This window comes from Anomaloglossus baeobatrachus, chromosome 1 (assembly GCF_048569485.1).
Source record: "Anomaloglossus baeobatrachus isolate aAnoBae1 chromosome 1, aAnoBae1.hap1, whole genome shotgun sequence".
In the NCBI taxonomy this organism is placed as follows: domain Eukaryota; kingdom Metazoa; phylum Chordata; class Amphibia; order Anura; family Aromobatidae; genus Anomaloglossus; species Anomaloglossus baeobatrachus.
In genome coordinates, this window is record NC_134353.1 from 815,964,160 (window position 1) to 815,989,896 (window position 25,737).

Consider the following 25,737-nt stretch of genomic DNA (forward strand, 5'->3'; position numbering starts at 1 on the left):
CTTTTGTGCTTCTCCATTAAAAAAAAAAAGCTAATTAAGAACCTTATGATTTTAAAGTTTACCGCAGTGTGCTGATGCATAGTGCATGTATATGTTTGTATACTTGCCACATACTGTAGGTTAACTGTGTACCTGTACATTACTTTATTGATAAAGGTGTACTATTTTTTTGTAGTCTATATTGGGGGAGGGTGATCCTTTCCAGGGCTCAGCATCCTTATCTACACATCCTTTACAGACAAGGTTTTAATTGTATGCCAGACCTGGTTTTCTTTTACTTCCCCATTCAGATGAAACATGCTTTTGAACTTGGAGAGGTTGGACATTAGTGATAGGACCTATCCATATTTAGGTACACCTTGATATGGTTGGATTGCTTTTTCACTCTTTAATCAAAAAACACTAGCGAAAATGTACGGGTACGTGAGTGGCGAGCGCATTCAGACCAACAAATGTCTGAACCGCAACAAAAAACACCCAACAATAACACAACAAACAAGGGGAAACCCCAGGAACACAATAACAATGATGGGCCCTGGTGCTAGTGAGAGGGTGGATGGACACCTTCTGCCTTCACCTGGCGACGTACCCTGCACTCCTCGCCAGACCGTATAGAGGCTCCGCACCTGTTGCAGAGCAGGGATACCTGAAGCCCTAAAAATTCCCTACTATAGTCCTAACTGAGGAGTGGGGTGGTAAGGCTCACTAGGCCCACAACTGCACTAATACAACAAGAGGGTAGGTGCAACAAACGGGAATACACCAAAAAAATGCAGAAGTTCCAACTTCAGGACAAATTCTCAGCAGTTCGGTCACCAAAGTGGGCGAGTACACAAATGGCTTTGTATAGTCAGCAAAGCTTGCTGGGAGACCTGGCTATTTAAACCCATGGGGGTGTGGGTACAAAGCAGGTGGAGCTAACCTTAACTGCAGGAGAGCTGCTAGCAGAAAAACTACCATTAACTATTTTGGCACCAAAAGAAAACCACATTTACATGCACTAGTCTCCAAAAACTGGGAGACGGCAGTGACAGTCGTGATAGAAACACTCTATGTTTTCAATGTTTACAACACTTTTAGAGTTCATGTGTATAGTCTATGTACATATTAATAAAATTGTATCCACTACTGGAGCAGATTCTACTACAAGCTTTTAGACTGAAACTTTGACAAAACCTAAGTGATCTCAATAAACGTTATATGGCTCTCTCAGGCACAGCTCTTGTTCATCGTGCAGCAGATCTTGGTATGAATGAAAGTCAACATTAACATACACATATTTAATATCTTCATATGTAATTCATAATTAAACGTTATTTAAAAAAAAGTAAAGTTAGTAATGAAATTCAGTAATTTAAAAAGGAGTTGAGTAAAAAAAAGCAACAATTTGACAACAATAATACTGACTTAAAAGTGTTCTCTTATCTTCATTTTTCAGGAGCGCACCAGTCTCCAGCCTCCCCGCTTCCTGTATACTTGAAACAAAGCACTTCTGGCAGTGAGTGCATGCCTGATAAGGAACAGGGGTCACAGACAGCGGCCCTTTAGTGCCTGGATGAGAATGGGTAGCAGTCTGCAGGCCCTGCCCCCAACAGCCACAGCATGGTTGATCTCACATCGAGCCCCTCTCCTGATAGAGGGGACTCTCCTAGATCTAGAAGAAGTTCTCTGGGAGAGCCACATCATCTGGTTTATGGAACTGCAGCTGCTGGAGTAACACCACCCAGGCATCAAGGTGACAAACCATTAACTTTTCCTTCCAAGTCTCCCCCATTTGGCCATGATAACAGGGGTTTGGCAGGTTTTTCCAGGGTATTTGAGGGGGGGCATAGGCTTGTTATAGCAGGGATTACAAGATGTGGCAGTGGTTTTAGGGTCTGGGGGTGTATAAGTGGGTGTGTCTTCATTACCAGAGTGGACAAGCTCCTGGGGTGTAGGTCTAGGGACAGCGGTGGCTGGTACTTTGAGATCAGGGGCTGCAGGTGATGTTGTTTTAGATTCAAAGTCAGGAGTCATGGCAGCCAATGTGGCAAGGAATGACGTGTTGGTTTCTGTTCAGATTACAGGAGCAGATAAGAAGGCTAAAGATGATACAGTCAGGCTTGATGATATGGCAAAGGGGAGGTGTACATTTGTCTTCAGGGACAGTTGGGGAGCGCATCTGAAACAGGAAGTAAGGGAGAAGATTTCTAAAACGAATATATAGATATTTTTTCCCTTTTGCTGTGAGAATGTTTTAATCTGGATTGGGTTAAAAAGAATGACTCATAAAAAGAGTAAGAAGAGCAAAGGAGAAATCGTCTGATTCCATGTACATTCGCTAATTAACTGCAAGCATTTGTCATTATGGCTAACGTGATGGTAGAAAAACTCCTGAAAATTGTTCTTTGCTTTTTTGCCACATGGCCACAATCAGTGAGGCTTATAGGGTGTATGGGAGTCAAGGTGTTACGGGGGGACCGGCAGATTAGGACCAGGGGTATATATCCCAATCGCTAGTCGGGGCCCACCGTGCTCCAGATTTTAATGGAGCTGCTGGCACCCTGTGGGTTAGGCGGAGACTATAGAGCTGGATGGCTCTGAGATAACTCAAGGAACCGGTCACATGTGTAGGGACACGTCAGACCGGACGACAACCCAGTTAGCGTTTCGGTGGAGAGGACGCTACTCCGACCACGTGTGTAACAACACATCAGGCCGGATGGTAACCAGGTAGCGTTGACCGAGAAGACCGCTGCGACAGCGCCCTGTCAGCCACATGTGTAAGACACGTCTGGCCGAGCGGTCCTCCGATTAGCGTTTCTGGCCACCACTCGACTGGCCACGTGTGTAAAGGACACGTCAGACCAGGTAGTCACACCAGTAGCATTTGACTGGGAAGCCGAGGAGGATAATAGGGTTCACACACCCAATGCAGGAACACCCTGTTAACTTCACAGGGGTTCTGGGGTGCGCTGTCCGTGCGCGTAGAGGGCACAACCGGACAGGTGGCGCAGCAGGTACACTGTCCGTGTGCGTAGAGGACACTCTCGGACAGGTGACACAACAGGTATTCTGTCCGTGTGCGTAGGAGGCACTACTGAACAGGTGACGCAGCAGCCGCAACCCAGTTAACGCCACTGGACTGCTCTAGCACAACAGGAACGGTAGCAAGCAAGCACGGCGCCTGACCCTCATGTGCTGAGCCATGAATCTTGGCGTGACAGGCACCGTTCGCCTAGCCCTACCTACCGCTTCCAACAAGGCTTATGCCACCAAGAACTCTAAATGAAGACTGCACACCTCCATGTTGTCTCCAGCCCCTTTTATAACCTGGGTCCGCCCCAAACCCAGGGTGGAACCACCAAGGTCCAATAGCGGAGTGCCTTGTCATCAGTGACGTCACATGCGACCTATCCGGAACCGCCACGTCATTGATGACCTCATGGCAGCCACGCCCCAAACACTTCACCAGTCATCGTCTGACGACCAATGGTGAGGTGCCAGATCATAGGGGCGGGCCTCTGCGAGCCAGTCCGGAGTTGCCACGTCATCAGGACACCTGACACCCTCTGCCCTATCAGGGCCTGCCACCTCACGGACATGCTCAGTGAGGTCCTTACCGGACCTAGCCTCTGATGCACTAAGTGCCTGAGCATGCTCAGTAGCCTGAGCAACAGGCTCAGAAAGCAGACTATCAGTTTGAGCATGCTCAGTAGGCACATCCCAGAACTTAGACACAGCACGAAGTTCAAGTACCTGTGCAAAGAGGCTGTTAGGGTTAATTGTGGGAGCATGCTCAGTAGCCTGAACTGAGGACTTAGTCTCAGACATAACACAATCAGGCTGAGCATGCTCACAAGGCAAAACACCGGGCTTAGACTCTGGCTGGGGTAAATCGGCGCACGCATGCGCACTAGCCGCCTCTCCACACTTAGACGTGGTGGAAGGAACAGCCAACTGGACGACCCAAGGCACGGCCAAGAACGGCAGCCGGCGCCTGGGCGCAACAGGAACCGCAGCAGGCTGCTTGCGGCTATGGCGGCGCCAGTTCGTAACACAAGGGTCGTTGCATTATGACGAACAATTTCATCAGCGCAAGGCGGTTTCGTCAAACATCCGTTGGGATCATAAAGATATCACGTTATGGTTAAGGGTAACTGCCCCAAGTAGGGCAGATCAGGGGAGTCAGTCCTTTCCAGGGCACACTGGGGTTTCAGGGCAGTCAGGACACTTGGTGGCTATGCAGAAATGACTGTGTTTCTTATTCAACAAAAGACTTCAAAGTGGAGAGGGAGAAGGGGTTAAACCCGCGCAATCCGCCAGTAATCCAGAAGGAGATGTTGATAAATTAAACAATCTTTTATTCCATGGGTCTACACGTTTCAAGGTCTAAAACCTCTTCTTCAGGACCAGTAAATCAACACTGTTGATTTACTGGTCCTGAAGAAGAGGTCTTAGACCTTGAAATGCGTAGACCCATGGAATAAAAGATTGTTTAATTTATCAACATCTCCTTCTGGATTACTGGCGGATTGCGCGGGTTTAACCCCTTCTCCCTCTCCACTTTGAAGTCTGAAACACGTGGGGCCGCTGCAGCTGCCATTATCTCATGCTATCTGTGGTGGTTGTGACCTCTCACAACCTCAATCGGTGAGTGCATTTACCATTTGCTAACCGTTTGTTTTATCTGGTAAAACCCTATCAGCGCTTCTCTTTTCTAGTTTATCTACTTTATTCAACAAAAGGGCATGCAAGTTCGGATCCAACTTCAAATTCAAGCACAAGTGCTCCTTGTGTGGGGGGAGTCATAGTACATTTAATGTTTTTGGGGAGCAAGACCAAAGGGAAGAAGATGCCACTGAAAAAAGGAGTGACACTGGTTCAGCTAACAAGGATGGGGAATCCCAATAGGGCAGTGGAGATGCTATTAAAAATTATTTGGGGGAAGGTTTTTGGATTCCGTTTGTTGACAAACAAGTTAAATTCTTGACAAAGAATTTGAACTTGACATTGCAGTTTCCAGGGGTGGTTTCAGAAAAATTGGAGAAGATGATGGTGCTGGGTCATTTGGCTGATCCTTTTTCGGTTCCTCTCCTTGACAATCTTAGGGTGTCACCTTTGGGGGTGGTGCCAAAGAAGTAACAGAATAATTTTCAGTTGATCCACTAATTATCCTTTCCAAAGGTTTTTTCAGTAAATGATGCCATAGATTCTGAGTTGTGTTCAGTTGTTTATACGTCATTTGACACAGCAACTGAATGGGAAATGGGTGCGATTGTGTGGAAAAGGAACGTTGTTAATCAAAACCGATATTGAGGTGGATTTCAGGCTATCAACAGTGCTTACGGATAGTATGCACTTGTTGAGTTGTTATTCTAATGGGGGTTTCTTTGTGGATTGTTGACTCCCAATAGAGTGTTCTATGTCTTGTGCTTATTTTGAGGTTTGTAGCCGTTTTTAGAGTGGGTAGTGAAGGATGCCTCTGAAGTAAAGTCTAGCATACACTGTCTGGGTGACTTTTTGTGTATAGGCTGAGCAGACTCATTTGAATGTTCAGTACTGTTGCACACTATGGAAAGTGTAGCTCATACATTTTGTGTTCCTTTGGCAGAGGAAAAGACAGTAGGACCGATCTCGGTGTTGAGCTTTTTAGGGATTGGTATTGATACTGATGCTTTGGAGTTCAGGTTGCCAGAGGAAAAATTGGTGGATCTCAGGGCAGAGGGGAAAAATGTTAAAAAATTGGATAAGGGGACATTAAAGGAGCTACAATCCTTGCACGGGAAACTGAATTTCACTTGCCTCATTATTCCAGTGGGCAGTCTGTTTTGTCGGAGGTGAGCCATGGCAAGGGCTGGGGTAAAATCTCCTCATCATTATTTTCCATTAAAGAAAGAGCTAAGGGAAGATTATCAGAATTGGCTGAATTTTTAGGTCTTTAAAATGGAAAATCTTTGAGGATGGAGCTGGTCAGTTTAAAATTTAAAATTATTTACAGATGCGGAAGGTCATAATGGTTTTGGAACCTATTGACAGGGTAGCTGGGCTTTTGGCCTCAGAAATAGTGGGCTCAAGGATTAGTTAAAAATTTAACCTTACTTGAACTGTTCCCGATCATAGTCTCTATTGGTGATTTGGGTGGACAGGTTCAGGAACAAAGAGTGAAGATTCATTGCAATAATTTAGGGGTGGTGTCTGCATTTCATTATCAGCATTTTCTCCTCCAATGATTGGAGTTTTACATCATTTGGTCTTATTAGCATTGTCATTAAATGTCTGGGTGATAGTGGCATTTATTCCTGGTATTGAGAATTCAATTGCTGACATTATTTCGTAGTCGGAATGGTTCCGAGAAGTGGCACCATCGGCGTAGAAAACAGGCTTGGTATGTCCAGCGGAATTGTGGGATTTCTCATTCGAGCAGCAAAAAAATCTGATTTCATCATCCTTATTGGGCAGGACATGGTAGCATATTCTATGGCCTGGAAAGTCTGGCAGAATTGAAACGTGTCTTTAGGTGGAGGTGTTGACAATGAAGGTTTGCTGCACCTGCTGTTAGTGGGTCACTATTGGGAGGAAGAATTGTCAGTTTAAAAAATGAATAGGTTTATGGTGGATTTGGTGTTTTGGTTTAAAGTAAGGGAGGCAGAAGATGTGACAAAATCCTATTTAGTTGTGTAGGCATTGAAAGGATGGAGAAGAGGGTGGAAAGTAATGGATACGAGAAGTCCAGTTTCCTATGAGTTACTGCTAGTTTTGGGCATTCAGGTGGAGCTGGCCTGTTATTCACCCTAGGAAATTTGTTTGTTTAAATTAGCGTTTTTTCCTTACCTTTTTTGAGACTTTGTGATTGGGGAGCTGGTTATTGCTCGTAAGTCAAAAATGGGGGCTTGTTGAGAGAATAGGTGGATTTGTATAAAGACAGAATTGAAATATTGATTGGTTCATTGAAGGCCGATCAGTTTATTAAAGGTTGTAAAGTAGTAATTTTAGGGTTATGACTTCCTCTATGTGACCAATACATTGCTTGAAGAATTTCGGTATGGGACGTAGAGGGCCTAGCGCTCCTTTATTGGTTGATGGTGATGAGTTCTATTTGTCTCGTTTTCAATTTGTGAATATTTTTAAATGTTGTTTTAGATAGGTGAGGTGTCATCAGCAGATTATACTGGGCATTCTTTTAGAATTGGGGTTGCCACTGTGGCTGCAAAGGGGAGATAAGTGCCGAAGTGGTGAAGCAAATTGGGAGATGGGAATCAGCCAGATTAAAGTACTATGTTCAATTTACTTAGTATACGTTTGCTCTAAAAAAAAAAAAAATGTGGGGGAAGGAAATTATGTTATGCATTTTATTTTTGCAGGTACGTAGCTCCAGCTTGTCTGGATTATGGGCCACTCGTTTGTTTTTTGGGTGACATCATGAGCAGCGGTGCTGCCGGTGGGGCAGCAGTTAGGAATTCAGAATGAAGAGCCCATGCTCCAGTGGATCAGTAATAGAGCCATGATATGGAGTCAATTTCTGAATGAATTTCATTGGTTCACTAGGTAGAATAGAGTCCTTGATATATTGGTGCTGCATATTGGGGTAACGATTTGGGTAGAAGGCGGTTTCGGGAATTGATAAATTACATTGCATTTATCCCCTGAGATTGTGGACTGTTTCCCGCAGTTATTACGGTTTGGTCAGACATTGTTCCACATAAAATTTGATGGGGTGTGAGGTCTGTAGAGAGAGTGGATAAAGCCAGCATAAAAGTTAATCAATCTGTGGATTATATGGCTCTGAATGGTGAAGTGGTGGTGCATTACACTGATTTGGAATCTGGCGAAGACGCATTTTGGAGGCGGGATGGGGTTCAACTCAACGCTGTTGGGCTGGATATGTGGTGTCTCATAATACAGGAAGGCATAGAGTGTGTTGTGAAAATGTGGAGGGACATAAATGTTTGAGGGGTGCAAAACATTTATGTTAGTGGTGTACGGGGGGAAGGTCCTCGAAGTTGGTTGATGTGGTTATTTGTGGATTGGTGGGGGAAGCCCACAAGGTTGTGGACCCTCAAACAGACTTTAAGTGGTGGTGAGTAAGAGAACTCTCGAGTTAAAGAAGTTATCCACTACTTTTCCAGTAATGGCCTATACTTAGGATAGGTCATCAATGTCTGATCGGCTGGGGTCCGACACCCAGCACTAAAGCTGATCAGCTGTTCTGGGTGCCGGCGGCAGCAGCAGGCTGCTAGAAATGCTCACTTCTGTAGCTGCCCCATCTCCTGATAGTAACCGCCGCTGGTTACTGCGCATCTGCTTCCTATTGATTTGTATGGGAGGTGCATGTGCAGTACGTGGCCGCTATTAGTTGATGGGCAGCTTCGGAACTGAGCATTTCCGTCTGCCGGCTGCTGCATGTGCTGAAAGCAGCTTATTGGCAGGGAAGTCAGACCTCGGCCAACCAGACATTGATGACCTATCCTAAGGCTAGGCCATCAATAAAAAGTAGTGGACAACCTCTTTGAGGGTTGAAAAGGGCTTGCTGGTATTGTATTATGGTGATAGAGTAAGGTTGGTTAACAGGTGCCTCTGAGCTGGTACTTAAATGGCTAAAGGTAAATTCAGCAGGTGTTTATATGTTACCTATAACTGGTTATGGGGCTTTGAGGCCAATCCTTATAGTTGATTTGTTATACTAAAAAAATACTTAAAAAAGGCTGTTGTGGCCACCTTAATCCATACAGGTATCTTGTCTGTTATTTTAGAGAAAAAGGAGGGGAAGGCGTAGGAGTTGGTGGTGGAATCACACATGACTCGCCAATACCCTTTGTCATATGAATGAGGCCTCATACAATGTTAATATATAGTATTTTAGAGTGAAAATATTGGCCTTTGTGGCTAAGATGTTGCAGTATGCTTTTACAACTAATGAAAACATTATACAATAGTAAAATACAAAGTACATTTGTAAATGAAGTTCCAAATATCCACACCTAGAAATCACATAATACAGATACATTTTTTTTATTTGACTAGACAAGTAAATCTTGTGGCATGGATTTAAGCTGTCTGAAGAAAACTTCTCAGTAATGGAAAACAAAACCTGCAACGCAGCAGAGCGGAAACTGAGAGGGAAATATGTTAATCAAAATCACAGTAGCATACTTCCCCGCTTTCCTATTAAACCAGCATGGCTGAAGCTGCAGGTGCTTGTAACCGCTGATAGTCATTTACCTTTTATTAAGAGCTTCGTAAACGTCTCATTCGTTATAAATATTTATAGAAATGAAGCTTTTCCTCTTTTTATTTATCAAAATATTTTCAAGCTAAAACTTCTTACGAATAAGAAATTCTGGGATTAATAGAGAATGGGTATACATAGTAACATGTTTATCATACTCATATCATTTAAAATATTTACATTTTGGCATCTTCTCTAAAGAGAAGGCTATAGGCATTAAATAATGGGCTAAACTAGGTTTGCAAACAGTTTATCTCAAATGATTATTAAGTCTTTGAATAAAAGTACATTGCGCCAGAAAAATTGTGGAACCTCAAATGCCATTTTATTCAGTCACCAACTGCCATACTATGATGTTGTAAACATTTTCGAAAAAAAAAAAACCATACACCAGGAAAGGCTTTAATACTTTTTTTTTTACTATATGTGGTTAAAGAAAGTAACATGTTTATTCTTTGGTAGCTTTGTTGGGAAGCCATTCGCTTTATATACTTGTCAATATAAAGCAAAGATGCTACATCAGAGAAGGCGCAAAAACAGCTGAAGAGACCCAGCGAAGACGCACCAAAGGAAAAAAAGTGTTTTCACATTGGAAAATTCAGTGGTTCCACCAGCCTCTTTAATATATCATGTGCACATACCCTTAGGGGCACTTTGCACACTACGACATCACAAGCCGATGCTTGCGATGCCGAGCACAATAGTCCCCGCCCCGTCGCAGCTGCGATATCATGGTGATAGCTGGCGTAGCGAACATTATCGCTATGGCAGCTTCACATGCACTCACCTGCCCTGCGACGTCGATCTGGCCGGCGACCCGCCTCCTTATTAAGGGGGCGGGTCGTGCGGTGTCATAGCGACGTCACACAGCAGGCAGCCAATAGAAGCGGAGGGGCGGAGATTAGCAGGACGTAAACATCTCGTCCACCTCCTTCCTTCCGCATAGCCACAAAGCATGAGATGTTCCTCGCTCCTGCAGCTTCACACACAGCGATGTGTGCTGCCGCACGGGAACGAGGAACAACATCGTAACATCGGTCCTTTCGAAATTATGGAAACGACCGACACTACACCGATGATACGATTACGACACTTTTGTGCTCGTTAATCGTATCATAAAGGATTCACATACTACGATATCGCCTGCGACGCCGGATGTGCGTCACTTTCAATTTGACCCCACCGACATCGCACCTGCGATGTCGTAGTGTGCAAAGTGCCCCTTACACCAAATGTATAAATGGTATTCTGTGCTCAATAAGACATTGGTGTAATTAATGTCTGGCTCACACCACCGTATTTTTAATCTGAGTACGATCTGACAAATATTCTATGTGGCTCGGCGCATTTTTTTCAATCTGATTATCCGATCACATTTGACCATGCAAGTTAATGGATATGTAGAAAATATCAGACTGCAGCTGGATGACATCTGAGTGCGGTCCAATTTTCCCAGACTGACAGAATGGAGAAGATGGAGATTTTTTTTTTCTCCGTTTTCTTCTCATCCCAGAAAATTGGATCACACTATGGTCACACTCTTGTCAAACTCTGATCAGAGTTTGGTCATAGTGTCATTTGGCTAATCAGTCTGATTCTCTTGGATTAGAGCATATTTGCTAGTCTGAATTTAGCCTTAAAAAGTGCAATGTTTCCTTGAGGAAAATAAAAGACAAAGTATTTTTGATCCAGAAAATAAAAGCTTATTCTTTTAACCCCTTGGACATACCTATACCTCCTAGAAGGAAGGTAGTTCCCGACCTAGGACCTGTAGGGACACAGGAGCTGCACCTGGCATGATCGCTGTCAGGGACTCAGCTTTCCCTACAGCCGAGCCCTGACTCTCAAAGCCAGGTACAGTCTTTGCCCCATCTCTGGTTGTTTAACACCCTAAATGAAACTATCAATATCGATTGCGGCACTTAGGGGATTGGGAGAGAGATCGTGCTCCCTCTCCCCTCCGATAAGTGCCTTCGCGATGTAATCACGAGGGCTTGAACATCGCTATGGTGAGCCGAGGTCATCATGATGACCTCATATAATCTCATAAAATGACACTGGTCAGCACTGAAAAAATTGGCCAGGTCAAGAAGGTGAAAACAGCTGGTTGGTAAAGGAATTAAAAATAATAAAGGGATACACTATTGAAAATATGCTGCCTGTATTATTTTCTTTCAGTCTTTGAAATCTCTAGTTGCTGTCACTCAAGAGACACTTTCAGTGTGTCAGTGCATTGGTAAGAAGTGGGACTTCTAGACTGGTAAATCCTATGCACTCTGTGCAAGGGCTATAAAACAATTAGAAGGTGACATTATGATACAGCCTGAAAAAGAAGTAAAGGAGGGCCTCTGCAAACAATTTTTTACCATTAGTAATAAGTGTGACTCCTATACTGGTAAACCATGTGAACTATGTGCAAGGGCTGAAAAACATTTGCCCTTGGAGGGTATATATGTTTATTTATATATGTAAGAGATTATTAAAAGTAAAGGCTGCTTTACACGCAGTGATATTGCTAGCGATGTCGCTAGCAGTAGCACCTGCCCCGTCATTTGTGCGTCACGGGCAAATCGCTGCCCGTGGCGAGCAATATCGCCGGTACGCGTCACACATACTTACCTTCCTAACAACGTCGCTGTGGCCGTCGAACAACGTCTTTTGTAAGGGGGTGGTTCGTTCGGCGTCACAGCGACGTCACTCAGTGGGCCACCAATAGAAGCGGAGGGGCGGAGAGCAGCCGCATGAACGTCACTCCCACCTTGTTGCCAGACGACGCAGGAACGCTGTTGTTTGTCATTCCCGGGGTGTCCCACATAGCGATGTGTGCTGCCTCAGGAATGAGGAACAACCTGCGTCCTGAATGAGCAACGATATTTTGAAAATTAACGATGTGTCAACAATCAACGATTTGGTGAGTATTTCTGATCGTTAGCGGTCACTCGTAGGTGTCACATGCAACAACGTCACTAACGAGGCCGGATGTGCATCACGAATTCCGTGACCCCAGCGATATCTCGTTAGCGATGTCGCTGCGTGTAATGGGGCCTTTAGTCTCTAAAACTTGTGCAGCAGGGCATCACACACACACACCCTGGAAATATTAAGAGCAAAGCTCGCTTCATGATCTTTTTAATATGGTGCAGGAGGAGCAGAAGGACACAAATAAGGATGAACACAGGAACAATATACCCTTATTTGGGTGGGAAGGGGTTCATGGGAATGCAACACAAAAAAAGGAACATTTTAGATGACTTAATATTCAACTCCTGTAATCCGATGGGGTTATGAAGTCTGGGTCAATACAGGCCTTGTTCATTTTGATAAGAGTCAGTCTGTCAGCATTCTTAGTTGACAAGGTGGATGCGCTTATCAGATGTTATGCACCCAGCGGCACTAAAACCTGCTCAGATAAAACCCTACCAATAGGGCAGGGCACCTCCAAGATGTTGACATTTAGTCAATGCCACATGTCCAGCTTGAAGGCTGCTAGAGATAAGGAAAACAAAAGGCGCAAATAGGGTCTTACCCGGCAATGACCGTTTAGAAAATCATGAGTAAAACACTCACCTGATGAGGTTGTGCCAGTCACAACCCCTTGTAAAGCATGTGAGTGTCAGCGTGGTTCCAAGCAGCGGCCCCGTGATAAACGTGATAAAGATTTTTATATATGTATATACATATATGAGAAACGGGTTTGTGCCGCGCTCAAAAATCACTGTATCCAAGGAATTTACTTTAGATCTCTTTTTTATTACAGTTCCAACGCGTTTCAGAGACATATACCGTCTCCTTCTTCAGGGAAAAGAAGAAATGTACACACAGTATGCAGACCAGATGGTTATATAGGAGTCCATTAAAGACACGTTAATCCCAGTGACGTCAATGCTCTCATGGTAACAGAGTGACTCATGAGCACGTGAAGACTGCAGAAAAAACTGTGTTAGCATTTAGAAAAAAAAAAAAATTTTTTTATATATATATGCAAGCATCTAAACTTTTTCAAACCATGATTGACTGAAAAATAAAAAATGATGAATAAAAGTGATAAATAAAAATTTTCATTTATATACCGTATATTAAAAGTGTTTGGTTTCTTTCCAAAAGCGTATAAATGTGATGATGGACATAAAACTGTTAAACGTGGTACTAGAACCCCAAAGGGAGGAGCATTTCCTTGAGTTCTGGCTCAGAGTGGCTTGTAATCATCCATTGCTCCATGGCTGGCTGCTTATTGGAGATGGCAAAATCAAACAGCTACTAAATGACTCCACAGTAAAGGGAATCAAAAAGGTGTAAATTCATAACGTGCAAATGCGCTGAAAAATTGTGTATATAGATGCCAAAGGTATTAATGTGTAAAATAAAAAATGAATTGTGTCGGTTTAATGAAAAAATGTGCATTTGAAATTGGTACATAAATGGCTAATGTGTCAATTTGATAAAAGAATGTGCATTTGAGAACAGAACATGTGTATATAGATGCTAATGAGACAAGAGACTTCCGAGAGATTCCTAGACAGCAGAAACCGTGAACTTAAAGTGAAAGGAGAGCGCCTGCACAAAGACACTAAGCTAGTTCTCAATGAAAACCAGGGTGAAATAAGTTCAACCCGTGGGAAAAAAGAGACAGCGCATGCGTGAAAAATACAATGAAGGTAACTCGGGTGCAAATGCCGCACCAACATTCTGAGTGCGAAAAACAGGCATGCAACACATATTGAAGAAGTGGATGGGTGAATAGGATGAAAAATATAGTGCAAAGATTATTGCCCAACAAATATATATGAATGAATAAATATAAATAAATATATATGAATAAGCACCTCGTATAGTTGCAGATGACTTGAATGAAATATATATCATAATAAATGTACACACTAATATGAAATATATATAAACATATATAGATGTATATGGATGTAAAATATGTAAAGGATATAAAAAAAAATTTTTTTATAAAATTTTTTTTATATATCAAAAAAAATTTTTTGGGATTCAATAATGTAATAATTTATAATAATTAATAAAAACTGACGTTTAAATGAAGTAAACTAAGTCCGCATGACATGGAAACGCGCTGGGATAAAAACTTCAATAAAAATCCAAAAACAGCATTCAATAAAATTCAAGTGATTAAACTTGAAATGCATAAATAATATTCGTATAACAACATATAAAAACATATAAATATATAAAAATTCATGTGAGAAGGAGAAATTAATGCTGAACTCCTTAAGGATCATATAAAATTCATCAATAAACATATGGGGAATATATTTGCCCGTAAATGAAAAGAGCAATGAAAACCGCAAATAGAGAAATATATGAAACTAAACATTAAAATGTAAAAGTTGGTGTTAGCTAAAGAGGATGAATGATGATGTTATTGCCCATTAAAACCTGATGTCTAGCAGTTAATAAAACAGATCTACAACTTCATTCAATCCAAAGGGGGTTAGCGTATTTAGTTTGTGGATCCAAAAGGTCTCCTTGCGACTAAGCGTCTCTGATCTATTATGAATCAGGGGACTGATCTGCTCAATTGGAGTGATCGTAAAATCCAGATTTCTGTTGTGCTGGACTGTGCAGTGTCTGGACAAACTATGCAGGAGAAAACCAGATCTTACATTGTGGCGATGTGAATTGAGCCTGTTGTGAAGGGCTTGACTTGTTCTGCCCACATATAACTTGCCGCAAGAACATTCTATGAGATATATGACGAAATTTGATAGGCAGGACATGCGGTCTTTTATTTTAAAATATTCACCTCCATTTGAGGAGCAGAAAGAGGTCCTATTGTGACAGATGCTTTTGCAACAGAGACATTTCCTGGATCCACATCTATATGAACCAGCCACAATACAGGATTTGGGCTGTGCTATTAAGGATCTTAATCTACTGGGAGCCAGGATGTTTTTAATCGTGGGGGCCCGCCTAAAAGTAATCCCTGGGGTGGGGGGTAAAACCAATTTGAGAAAGGGATCATTTTGCAAAATCCCCTAATGTTTGGACAGGACATTTTTTATTGCTCTATTATCACTACTATACGTGGTGATTAAATTCAAACCACGGTCTTGTCTATTCACTGGAGTTATTTCTCTGGAAGCCCCACAAGCTCCAGGCGAGGTGGAGATATCTATTTTACGTTTCACCAGATCTATCTGTTTAAGACCTGAAGATGCTTTATAAGCTTTCTTTACCAATGTTTTTGGGTAGTTTTTCTCCAAAAAACGGTTTTTTAAAACTTCTACTTGATTTTTAAAATCAATATCTTGCGAGCAATTTCTTCTAATTCTTTTATATTGGTTAAGTGGAATGTTATTTAACCATTTTTTGTAATGTTCGCTATTATAATGGACATACCCATTTGTGTCCACCTTTTTGAAGAAATTCTTAGTATATAATTTATTATTTTTATGATAGATCGTTAGATCCAAAAAATTAATTTCATCAGGATGGACTGTGGAGGTGAACTTAAGGCCCCACTCATTGGTATTCAAATGGTCTAATAAAAAATCCACGTCAAAGAAGTCCCTATCCCATATGATGAATAGATCATCGATAAATCTTTTATAAGTTATGATCCCTTTCTCATGAGGACCATTCTCTATGTGTAACAGTTCAAAAACCCCCATGAACAAGTTAGCGTAAGAGCATGCAGCCTTTGACCCCATCGCTGTCCCAAGGCATTGGTGATACAGTGTGTCAGAGAAATAAAAATAATTGTTATGAAGTATAAAGCTCATACTTTTTAGTATGAAATTTTTTTGAGACTGTGGTATCTTTTTATCATTTTCCAAAAATAAACCAATGCTAAAGAGACCTAAATGGTGTTGAATATTAGAGTACAGGGAAGCTACGTCTATGGTGACAAACGTGTAGGAATCCTTCCAAATTATGCCACTGATTTTCTCTATGAGATGAGCCGAGTCTCTCAAATGGCTGCTCAGACTCAATACATACGGTTGTAAAATTAAATCAACATATTTGGCCAGGTTAGAGGTAAGAGAGTCAATACCTGAAATTATTGGTCTACCCGGTGGATTAGATAGATCTTTATGTATCTTGGGTAGATGATAAAAAAAGGCTTGAGCCAGATTTTTTATTTGCAGGAATTTTTGCTCTGTTGGATTTAAAATACTCCCATCGACTGCCTCTTGAATCAGAGCCCTATAGTTAGTCGTGGCTTGTTTATAGCATACTTCTTTCGTTTTTTTATAATATTTTGTATCTGATAGAATCCTAAAGGCTTCTTTTAAATAATCGGCCCTGTTTTGGATGACTATCCCCCCCCCCTTTGTCTGCTGCTCTAATCACTATATTGGTGTTATTTTTTAAAAGGACAAGTGCTTCCCTTTCTGGACGGGACAGGTTTTTCTTCAATTTTTTATTTTGATGAACGATTTCCTTAAGATCGGACAAGACTAGGTCACTAAAGGTCTTTAGAAGATGACCTTTACTTTTGATGGGATAAAATTTAGATTTGGCTTTTACTGTTGTATGGACAAAGGGGGTCAGTTTCAGGCTGCTCACTGGGAAGACTCTCCTTTTACATTAGGAAGTGTCTCTTAAGAGTAAGTTTTCTGACGAATCTCTGTATGTCCAGAAAAATGTCAAATTCCTTAGTTCTATAGGAAGGACAAAAGGATAGCCCTTTGTTTAGGACTTTGATTTCATTGTCACTGAGTTTATAATCAGATAAATTAAAAATATTTTTTGTTTTTACTTTAGTTTTTTGTTTTTGATTTCTTTGTGTCTCAAAATCTTGGGGAATATTTGGCTTCCCATCAGTATGGTTAATAACAGTATTTTCCTGAGCTTGTAATACACCTTTTGATGGGTCTTTCCCTGCATGTTTGTTTGTATATTTAATGATGGGATTTATTTTGTAACTCTCTTTTTGTTTTGATTTAGAACCTGCTCTGGTTCTTCTTCTGTATTTTTTCTTTTTTTGGTTGTAGACGGTTTTAGGACTAAAAAATCCGTAATAAGGTTATTTTTCGGTTGCTTAACAAAGGGCAAAAAGGGGACAAGTGGCAGTGCCATGTTGGTGTTGTCAATGATAATTTTATCACTGCTGGTGGGGGTCATGGTTGAGGTAGTGGGGAATAGCGGAAAAAGGGTCCTCATGGACAGATAAATTTAGTAGGTCTATAAAATCTTCATCCAATGTCATATCTTTCTGAAGGACAGAGGCATTTTGATCTGCCATGGCTCTATCTTTTTTAATTTGATCAATTTGTTTTCTGATCCTTGCGAGCTGGGTTTGCGTATCTTCAGTATTTTGGGATATGATCCCTGTCTGAAGCTCCCCGTCTAGTCCAGATTTATTACTGTCTTTGTGAGTAAAAGGAACAGATTCCTTGGAGATATTACTATGCTTTACAATCCCCCGTGATTTACTTTGGGGAGGGATACTATTTTTTAGGAATACTTCTTTAGCTATGATGTCAATCTGATCAGGGAGTACAGCTGCAACCTGAACCGTGTGGCACCCTCCTACTGCCCCTTTGGGCGGGTCAAACGTAATAGGAGAGCTGGCCTCATTAGTTTTATGAAACCTACTGTTGACAAAACTTCTTTTATTTGGAAAGTTGTAACTTGTGGAATTTTGCCTTTTATAGCTATTTAATCTAGGTGCTGCTACTGGTGTCTTGCCCGTATTGGCATGATGTCTGTCGAGCCTGTCTCTCTGAAGTTTCTTTGACTTCCTAATTATAGTATCATGCTCTAATTGTATGAGCCTTGTATTCAAACCAGAATTGAGGTACTTATACTCAGGGTGCAAAGTAAAGGCATTCAGTTCATCATATAGAGTGGAAATTTTAGACATAGCAGTTAGAGCAATTTGAGTTCTTTTTTCATGCAAACAAAGTAACATACCTTGCATGCAGTCATTTAGAAGTTTGTCCCATTTTGCTGTAAATGATAAATCCTGAGGAAATGGTGTAGTCCGTTGAATTTGCAGGCCCCTTGGGCAAAGTTTTTCCTCCATATAAATTGTTAAAAATCTGGCGTCCAGACTGTAATGCATTTCCTCTTTGAGGATGTCCTCCATGGCATAAAATAACTTCCTCATCTGGACAGTATCCTCTTCAGAGAAGGGGATTCCAGAATCCATGCAGGTCTCCACATCCAAGGAATCCTGAGTACCGACAGTTTTCAGGATTAACCTCTCTCTAGATGATAGTCGGTTGTTGTAATAATCCATCATAAGCGACCCTCTGCTGCCAAGTTTCCAAGAGGATAAGGTCCAAAGGCCAGATCCTAATACCCGATGGGCTGAAGGCTGCTAGAGATAAGGAAAACAAAAGGCGCAAATAGGGTCTTACCCGGCAATGACCGTTTAGAAAATCATGAGTAAAACACTCACCTGATGAGGTTGTGCCAGTCACAACCCCTTGTAAAGCATGTGAGTGTCAGCGTGGTTCCAAGCAGCGGCCCCGTGATAAACGTGATAAAGATTTTTATATATGTATATACTTTTTCAAACCATGATTGACTGAAAAATAAAAAATGATGAATAAAAGTGATAAATAAAAATTTTCATTTATATACCGTATATTAAAAGTGTTTGGTTTCTTTCCAAAAGCGTATAAATGTGATGATGGACATAAAACTGTTAAACGTGGTACTAGAATGGTTTGAAAAAGTTTAGATGCTTGCATATATATATAAAATTTTTTTTTTTTTTTTATTTCTAAATGCTAACACAGTTTTTTCTGCAGTCTTCACGTGCTCATGAGTCACTCTGTTACCATGAGAGCATTGACGTCACTGGAATTAACGTGTCTTTAATGGACTCCTATATAACCATCTGGTCTGCATACTGTGTGTACATTTCCTCTTTTCCCTGAAGAAGGAGACGGTATATGTCTCTGAAACGCGTTGGAACTGTAATAAAAAAGAGATCTAAAGTAAATTCCTTGGATACAGTGATTTTTGAGTGCGGCACAAACCCGTTTCTCATATATGTATATACATGTCCAGCTTGGATATCCAACAGCTGTACGGTACAGAGCAATCACGGAGAAATGGGGCATGGTCAGCTAGATACTCCATCATCTTCCAAAACTGTTCCCTCCTTGTCAGAATACCCCGCACATCATGGCCAGGGTACTAGGAGTGTCTAATGAAACTGTCCTAGACCTTTGTGTCACACAGAGTTTTAAACAAACTTCATTAACTGTCATGGTGCCATTGGGCTCTTTTCAGATTGCAGATTCTGACACTCTGCCCGATCATTTCTCTGGTGTCTCAGATCAACTCAGATGGACTCAGGCATCAACCTGCTGTGTGCTGATTCATAGGAAGGCTATCAAGAGTGAATCTTTGCTAGTCTGCTTGTTCCTTTAATCACATGTTGCGGGGAGACCTATCAAATCTGTTCTCTTCCTATTTCTGCTGGTTGAAAACTTCTACCCATGCCAGCAACAGTTTATTCTATGTTTGTCTGCGATGTGTGGTATCCCAGACATTCTGGGGATGGTTGTGCTTAAGTTGTGCCTATTGCTTGAAGACGTTGTGAAATTTACCCATTGTTTTTGTGTTGTACTTCCTTCCTGCTCTTGTTTTTCCTCCTGAATCTCTTATTGTCTTTACCTTTGGGTGTGCATGCTGTGTGACAGAGCTTTGGTCTTCCCTCATTTGTCTGTATTTGTGGTTTTCAACACACTGTCCCATCGCTCTTTGGGGCAGGCGGAGGAAGAATCAGATCAGGAGTGGTCAAGAGCAGGGCCAGGAAAGAGAATTGTGCCTGTGTAAGGCAGAGATGGAACACCAGGAAAAATATAGGTGGCTGAGGACAAATTCCTGAGAGATGGCCACCATAATCAGGTAGCAAAAAGCCTCTGTTTCCACAACCCTAAACATCAACATTTGCAGGACAAGCAGTCTGGACATGTGTTCATTTAGTGTTTGAGCCTGTGCGTGGCTGCATACTATCATGCATACTATGTGTTCCAAGGTCTGGGATAGAGACAGCTGGATGCTACGCTGGTATACAAAAGTGGACATGGTTGCTGATGATAGTTGCAAATATGCACCGATAGGTGCAGGGCAGGAGGCATCCTGGGCAGTGGGCAATGAATTGTCCAGCATATAGGACAAGAGAAGAGGCAATGATTTCACTTACAGACACTGATTAAGAACCAGGCATTTGGCCCACCTAGTTGGGTGCTTGGAAGACATATGCCTGATCATGCTCGCAGTGGTCAGGCTGGTAGTGGTCAGGACTCTGGTGAATTTGGTATAGCACAGGTTACTTTTTTTTTTTGTCTTCTGCACTTTCTGTAAAAAGTCCCAGAGCAGGAAATACCTAACCCTTTGCCTAAGATCTGTCTGCCTGCAGGTGCTCTGGGAAGCGTTATCCACCTTCCCCCTCTGGCCACCCTACTGCTTCTACCTGCCTGTTGTCTTATTGAGGATCCCTCCCTCTCTGCGCTGCTGTGCTTGCTGTGCTTGCTCTGCATGCCATCTCACCAAGTTGGGTGAGTGAAATCATTATCCATCACCTCGTCTTCCACTTCCTTACTTTGGTCCACCACCAGATTTGTTGACTCAACATGACTTTATGGCATCTGTTTCTCATCATCATCATTCACCTCTTCAGAAAGTAATTGTTCCCCACGGTAGGCTTCTACTCACCATGGCTGCTTAAATATTTGGGCATCACCACACATGATCTCCTCAAGAGCACCTCATAGTGTCCAAGTGTGGGGTCACTTGTCCCCTTGGACTTGCCATGGTGGAAGAAAGGAGCATCAGGGTGAGGAATATGTGGCCTCGACTTTTGACTAGTCAGACTGGAATGTATAGTAAATATGTTGGTGCTAGTAAACAATCTGGAAGCTGTATCTGCCATCCAGCCCACAACCTGCTTAAACTGTTCTGGCTTCAACAGTGATGTCCCACTCCCTCGCGCAAAGAGAGACAGGAAGCTAGGTCTAAATAATAAGTGTGTTTGGTGTGCTCTTGCAGCAGGCCCAGTTTGTCCTAGCCCATGGTCATGGGCTCTACATTTTAGATTATGTACTCAGATAACAGCGGTGGTATTAAAGACTACAATGTATTTAAATTACACACGGACGGTACATGGATAGCAAACGGATGACACATGTACACACGGATAGGCACACAGATGGTCAAAATGGAAGTGAGGTTTTTTTGTTTTGTTTTTTTAAAAAAAAAAGGACGTATGAAGGGGGCTTAATGTTGGAAAGGTGTTAAATGAAGGATTTTTGATGATAATAGCTCACATTTTCTTTGATGCTTTTCAATAAACATACGATGGGGGCGTTGCAAATCGCATACGATATCGTATGCGAAATTGCAACGTCTAAAGCAGGCTTCAGGCTATGTGTCCACGTTGCTTTTTACCTGCTTTTTACCTACTTTTTTGCTGCTTTTTCAACTGCAGCATTTAATGCCAAAATGGATGTGTTCTGCTTTTCAAGCAAAGTCTATGGGAATTTGGGTTTCTTGTGCACACTATGCAGTTCAAACTGCGCCTTTTTCTGGCAGAAATTTGGGCAAAAACTCTGCTTTGCAGTTCAAAACGCAAATGGCAAAAGCAATTGACATGTCAATTGTTTTTGCCATTTGGGTTTTGCACTGCAAAGCTGAGTTTTTGTCCAAAGTTCTGCCAGAAAAAGGCGCAGTTTGAACTGCATAGTGGGCACAAGAAACCCAAATTCACATAGACTTTGCTTGAAAAGCAGAACACATCCATTTTGGCATTAAACGCTGCAGTTGAAAAAGCAGCAAAAAAGCAGGTAAAAAGCAGGTAAAAAAGCAACGTGGACACATAGCCTTAGATACACAGATCTGTAATGGAGAGAGAGGAAAGTACCTAAAATATACTCACAAGCAGAACCTGGAAGACCATGTGTGCACGTTGAGTTTTTAGTTAGATTTTTACCTCGGTATTTGGAAACCAAAACCAGTAGTGGAACAGTAAAGGCCCCGTCACACTAAGCAACATCGCTAGCAACATCGCTGCTAACGAACAACTTTTGTGACGTTGCTAGCGATGTTGCTGTGTGTGACATCCAGCAACAACCTGGCCCCTGCTGTGAGGTCGTTGGTTGTTGCTGAATGTCCTGGGCCATTATTTAGTTGTTGCTGTCCCACTGTGAAGCACAGATCGCTGTGTGTGACAGCGAGACAGCAACAACTAAATGTGCAGGCAGCAGGAGCCGGCTTCTGCAGAGGCTGGTAACCAATATAAACATCGGGTAACCAAGAAGCCCTGTCCTTGGTTACCCGATATTTACCTTCGATACCAGCCTCCCCCGCTCTCACTGCCTGTGCTGCCGGCTCCTGCTCTGTGCACATATAGCTAGCTGCAGGACACATCGGGTTAATTAACCTGATGTGTGCTGTAAGTAGGAGAGCAGGGAGCCAGCGCTAAGCATTGTGCGCTGCTCCCTGCTCTGTGCACATTTAGCTGCAGGACACATCGGGTTAATTAACCCCATGTGTGCTGTAAGTAGGAGAGCAGGGAGCCAGCGCTAAGCATTGTGCGCTGCTCCCTGCTCTGTGAACATTTAGCTGCAGGACACATCGGGTTAATTAACCCCATGTGTGCTGTAAGTAGGAGAGCAGGGAGCCAGCGCTCAGTGTGCGCTGCTCCCTGCTCTCTGCACCTGTAGCTGCGTGCGCTTGGTAACCAAGGTAAATATCGGGTTGGTTACCGATATTTACCTTAGTTACCAAGCGCAGCATCTTCCACGCGGCGCTGCTGGCTGGGGGCTGGTCACTGGTTGCTGGTGAGCTCACCAGCAACTCGTGTAGCAACGCTCCAGCGATCCCTGCCAGGTCAGGTTGCTGGTGGGATCGCTGGAGCGTCGCAGTGTGACATCTCACCAGCAACCTCCTAGCAACTTACCAGCGATCCCTATCGTTGTTGGGATCGCTGGTAAGTTGCTTAGTGTGACGGTACCTTTAGGCTGGAGTCACACTAGCATTTGGCATTCGATGCAAGAGTATCAGATATGATATGCTAATAACCCCCAGCTCCTGTTCTGGTGTGAGTGTGAGCAGAGTGTCATGGAGAGGAGAGGGAAGGATTAATCTCTCTATCTCCTCTATTGCTAGGCTGTGCGTATATCGCATTGCACTTGGATATCCGAGTGAAGTCCAATGTTTCACTTGCACCCATAGACTTGTATGGGTGAGAGTGATGAGAGACTTACAGACAATTGCAGCATGCTGCAAATTTTTTCCACAGCTGAGGAAAAACTTGCAGATGTGAGTTGCAGTATTGTCCTACTTGGGGTCGAGTGCAAAGAAAGATTTTCTCACATTGCATTCGTGCGAGTCAGACGCCAGTGTGACACTGTCCTTAGAGTAAGCTATGTGCGCACATTGCGTTCATTTCCGCAGTGTGTAAGTCACTGCCTGTGTGTCTTAGAACGCAGCCAAAAAAGCTGCGTTCTGAGATGCATTCGTCAGAACACAACGTGCGCACATTTCTGGAGAATTCATGCATTCTGGATACTTGCTCTGCCATAGACAGAATGGGAAAAGCATCCAGAATGCACATTTTTCACAGTACGGTCTCACTCGGCTATGCAGCATCCCCATAGACTTGCAGCAGAGCCGAGTGGGACCGGACTGTCAAAAAGAGCATGGCTGGCTGCGAGACAGTGCCCCTCATCAGAATGAACTTGGATGAACTTCAACCGACTTCATTGTGATCGCGCAGCTCTGTGCATGTGCCGTGGCTTGATTTGCGGTCAGACGGGAAGGACTCACCTGTGATCGCAAATCCCCTGATTGACTGCAGTGAGCCGCGCGATCAGCTGTGCTTTCACTCAGGTTACTCGTGGCCACAGCTTCAGTCCTCCACCTGAGAGCGGTGGCCGCGAGTAACCTCAGTGACAGCACAGCTGATCGCACGACTCACTTCAGTCACTGCATGGAGCTCACAGAAGTGGCGGTGTTCTACTGCTGCTCCTGTCAGCTTCCCATGTAGCAGAGCTGGAAGCGTCGTGGGACCTGGAGGTGTTTTTGAGGGATTAATAAAGTGGTGAAAGATATTTTTTTTTGTTTTTCATTACAAATAAAGGATTTTTTGGATGTGTGTGTTTATTTTCTTTCACTTACAGGTTAATCATGGAAGGCATCTCGGGGAGACGCCTGCCATGATTAACCTAGGACTTAGTGGCAGCTATGGGCTGCTGCCATTATCTCCTTATTACTCCGTTTGCCACTGCACCAGGGCAATTTGGGATGAGTCCGGTAAAGTCCCGGGACTGTCGCATCTAATGGATGCGGCAATTCCTGATGGCTGCTGGCTGATATTGCTAGGCTGGGGGGCTCTCCATAACGTGGAGCTCCCCATCCTGAGAATACCAGCCTTCAGCCATGTGGCTTTACCCTAGCTGGTATCCAAATTGGGGGGGACCACACGTCGTTTTTTTTTTAATAATTTATTTATTTTTTTAACTGCTCGATATAGACATGCCCACAGGCGGCTGTGATTGGTTGCAGTGAGACAGCTGTCACTCAGCGTGGGGGCGTGTCTGACTGCAACCAATCATAGGTGCCGGTGGGCGAAGGAAGCAGGGAATACCTGATGGATTAATGAGCGGCCGGCATTTTCAAAACAGGAGAAGCCACCACAGTGTGAACGCCGTGCAGTGCCGCGCCGGAGATCGTGGATCGGTGAGTATGAGAAAGGGGGTGGGAGGGAGAGACCGACATGGACAGAGAGAGAGATAGAGACAGAGACAGAGAGAGAGACCGACCAACAGACTAACCGACAGAGAGAGAGAGACTGACCGACAGAGAGAGAGACCGAATGACCTGCGTTTATTATGTCAAAAACACATGCAGATCGCTAGAAAAAAGCAAGTGAAGCGCATTCTTTCTTGAAAAATATGCGTTTAGACATTTCTCATTGACTTCAATGTTATTAAAACGCTGCCAAAATGGCAAAAACAATTGACATGCTGCTTCTTCAAACGCAGGGATTTTGACACATTTTCCACAACTAAAATGCAGCGTTTGTAAATGCATCGTGCACACAAGAAAGCCATATTTTCCATAGACTTTGCTTGAAAATCAAAACGCATGCATTTTGGCATTAAAACGCTGCAGCTCAAAACGCTGCTGAAATGCATGAAAAAACAGCAAAGTGCGCACATAGTCTAAAGGTATAATAGAAACACAAGCACTACTTCTGCATTTTTTTACCCATGCCTGGTTTTGCCTTAAAAATAATGAGGTAAAAAAAACTCACCAAGTGCTCAACGTCTACATGTGATCTGAAGATAACAACTAATTTGTAAAACCATTTTTTCCCATGACAGTGATGCCCATAGCTTTTAAACCATCCTATCAAAATAATAAAAAAAGGCTATTCACGATATAATGATATCTCATGGAGTTCATGTAAAGAAAACACTAGTCATAGCCATTTTGCAAAATATACTTTATATATAATACATGTCCTGAGCTGCCCCCCAGCTCTGCAATTCTTGTCTCATTCTCTTCTAAATTGCGTTGGTCTCAGAACTGCTTTC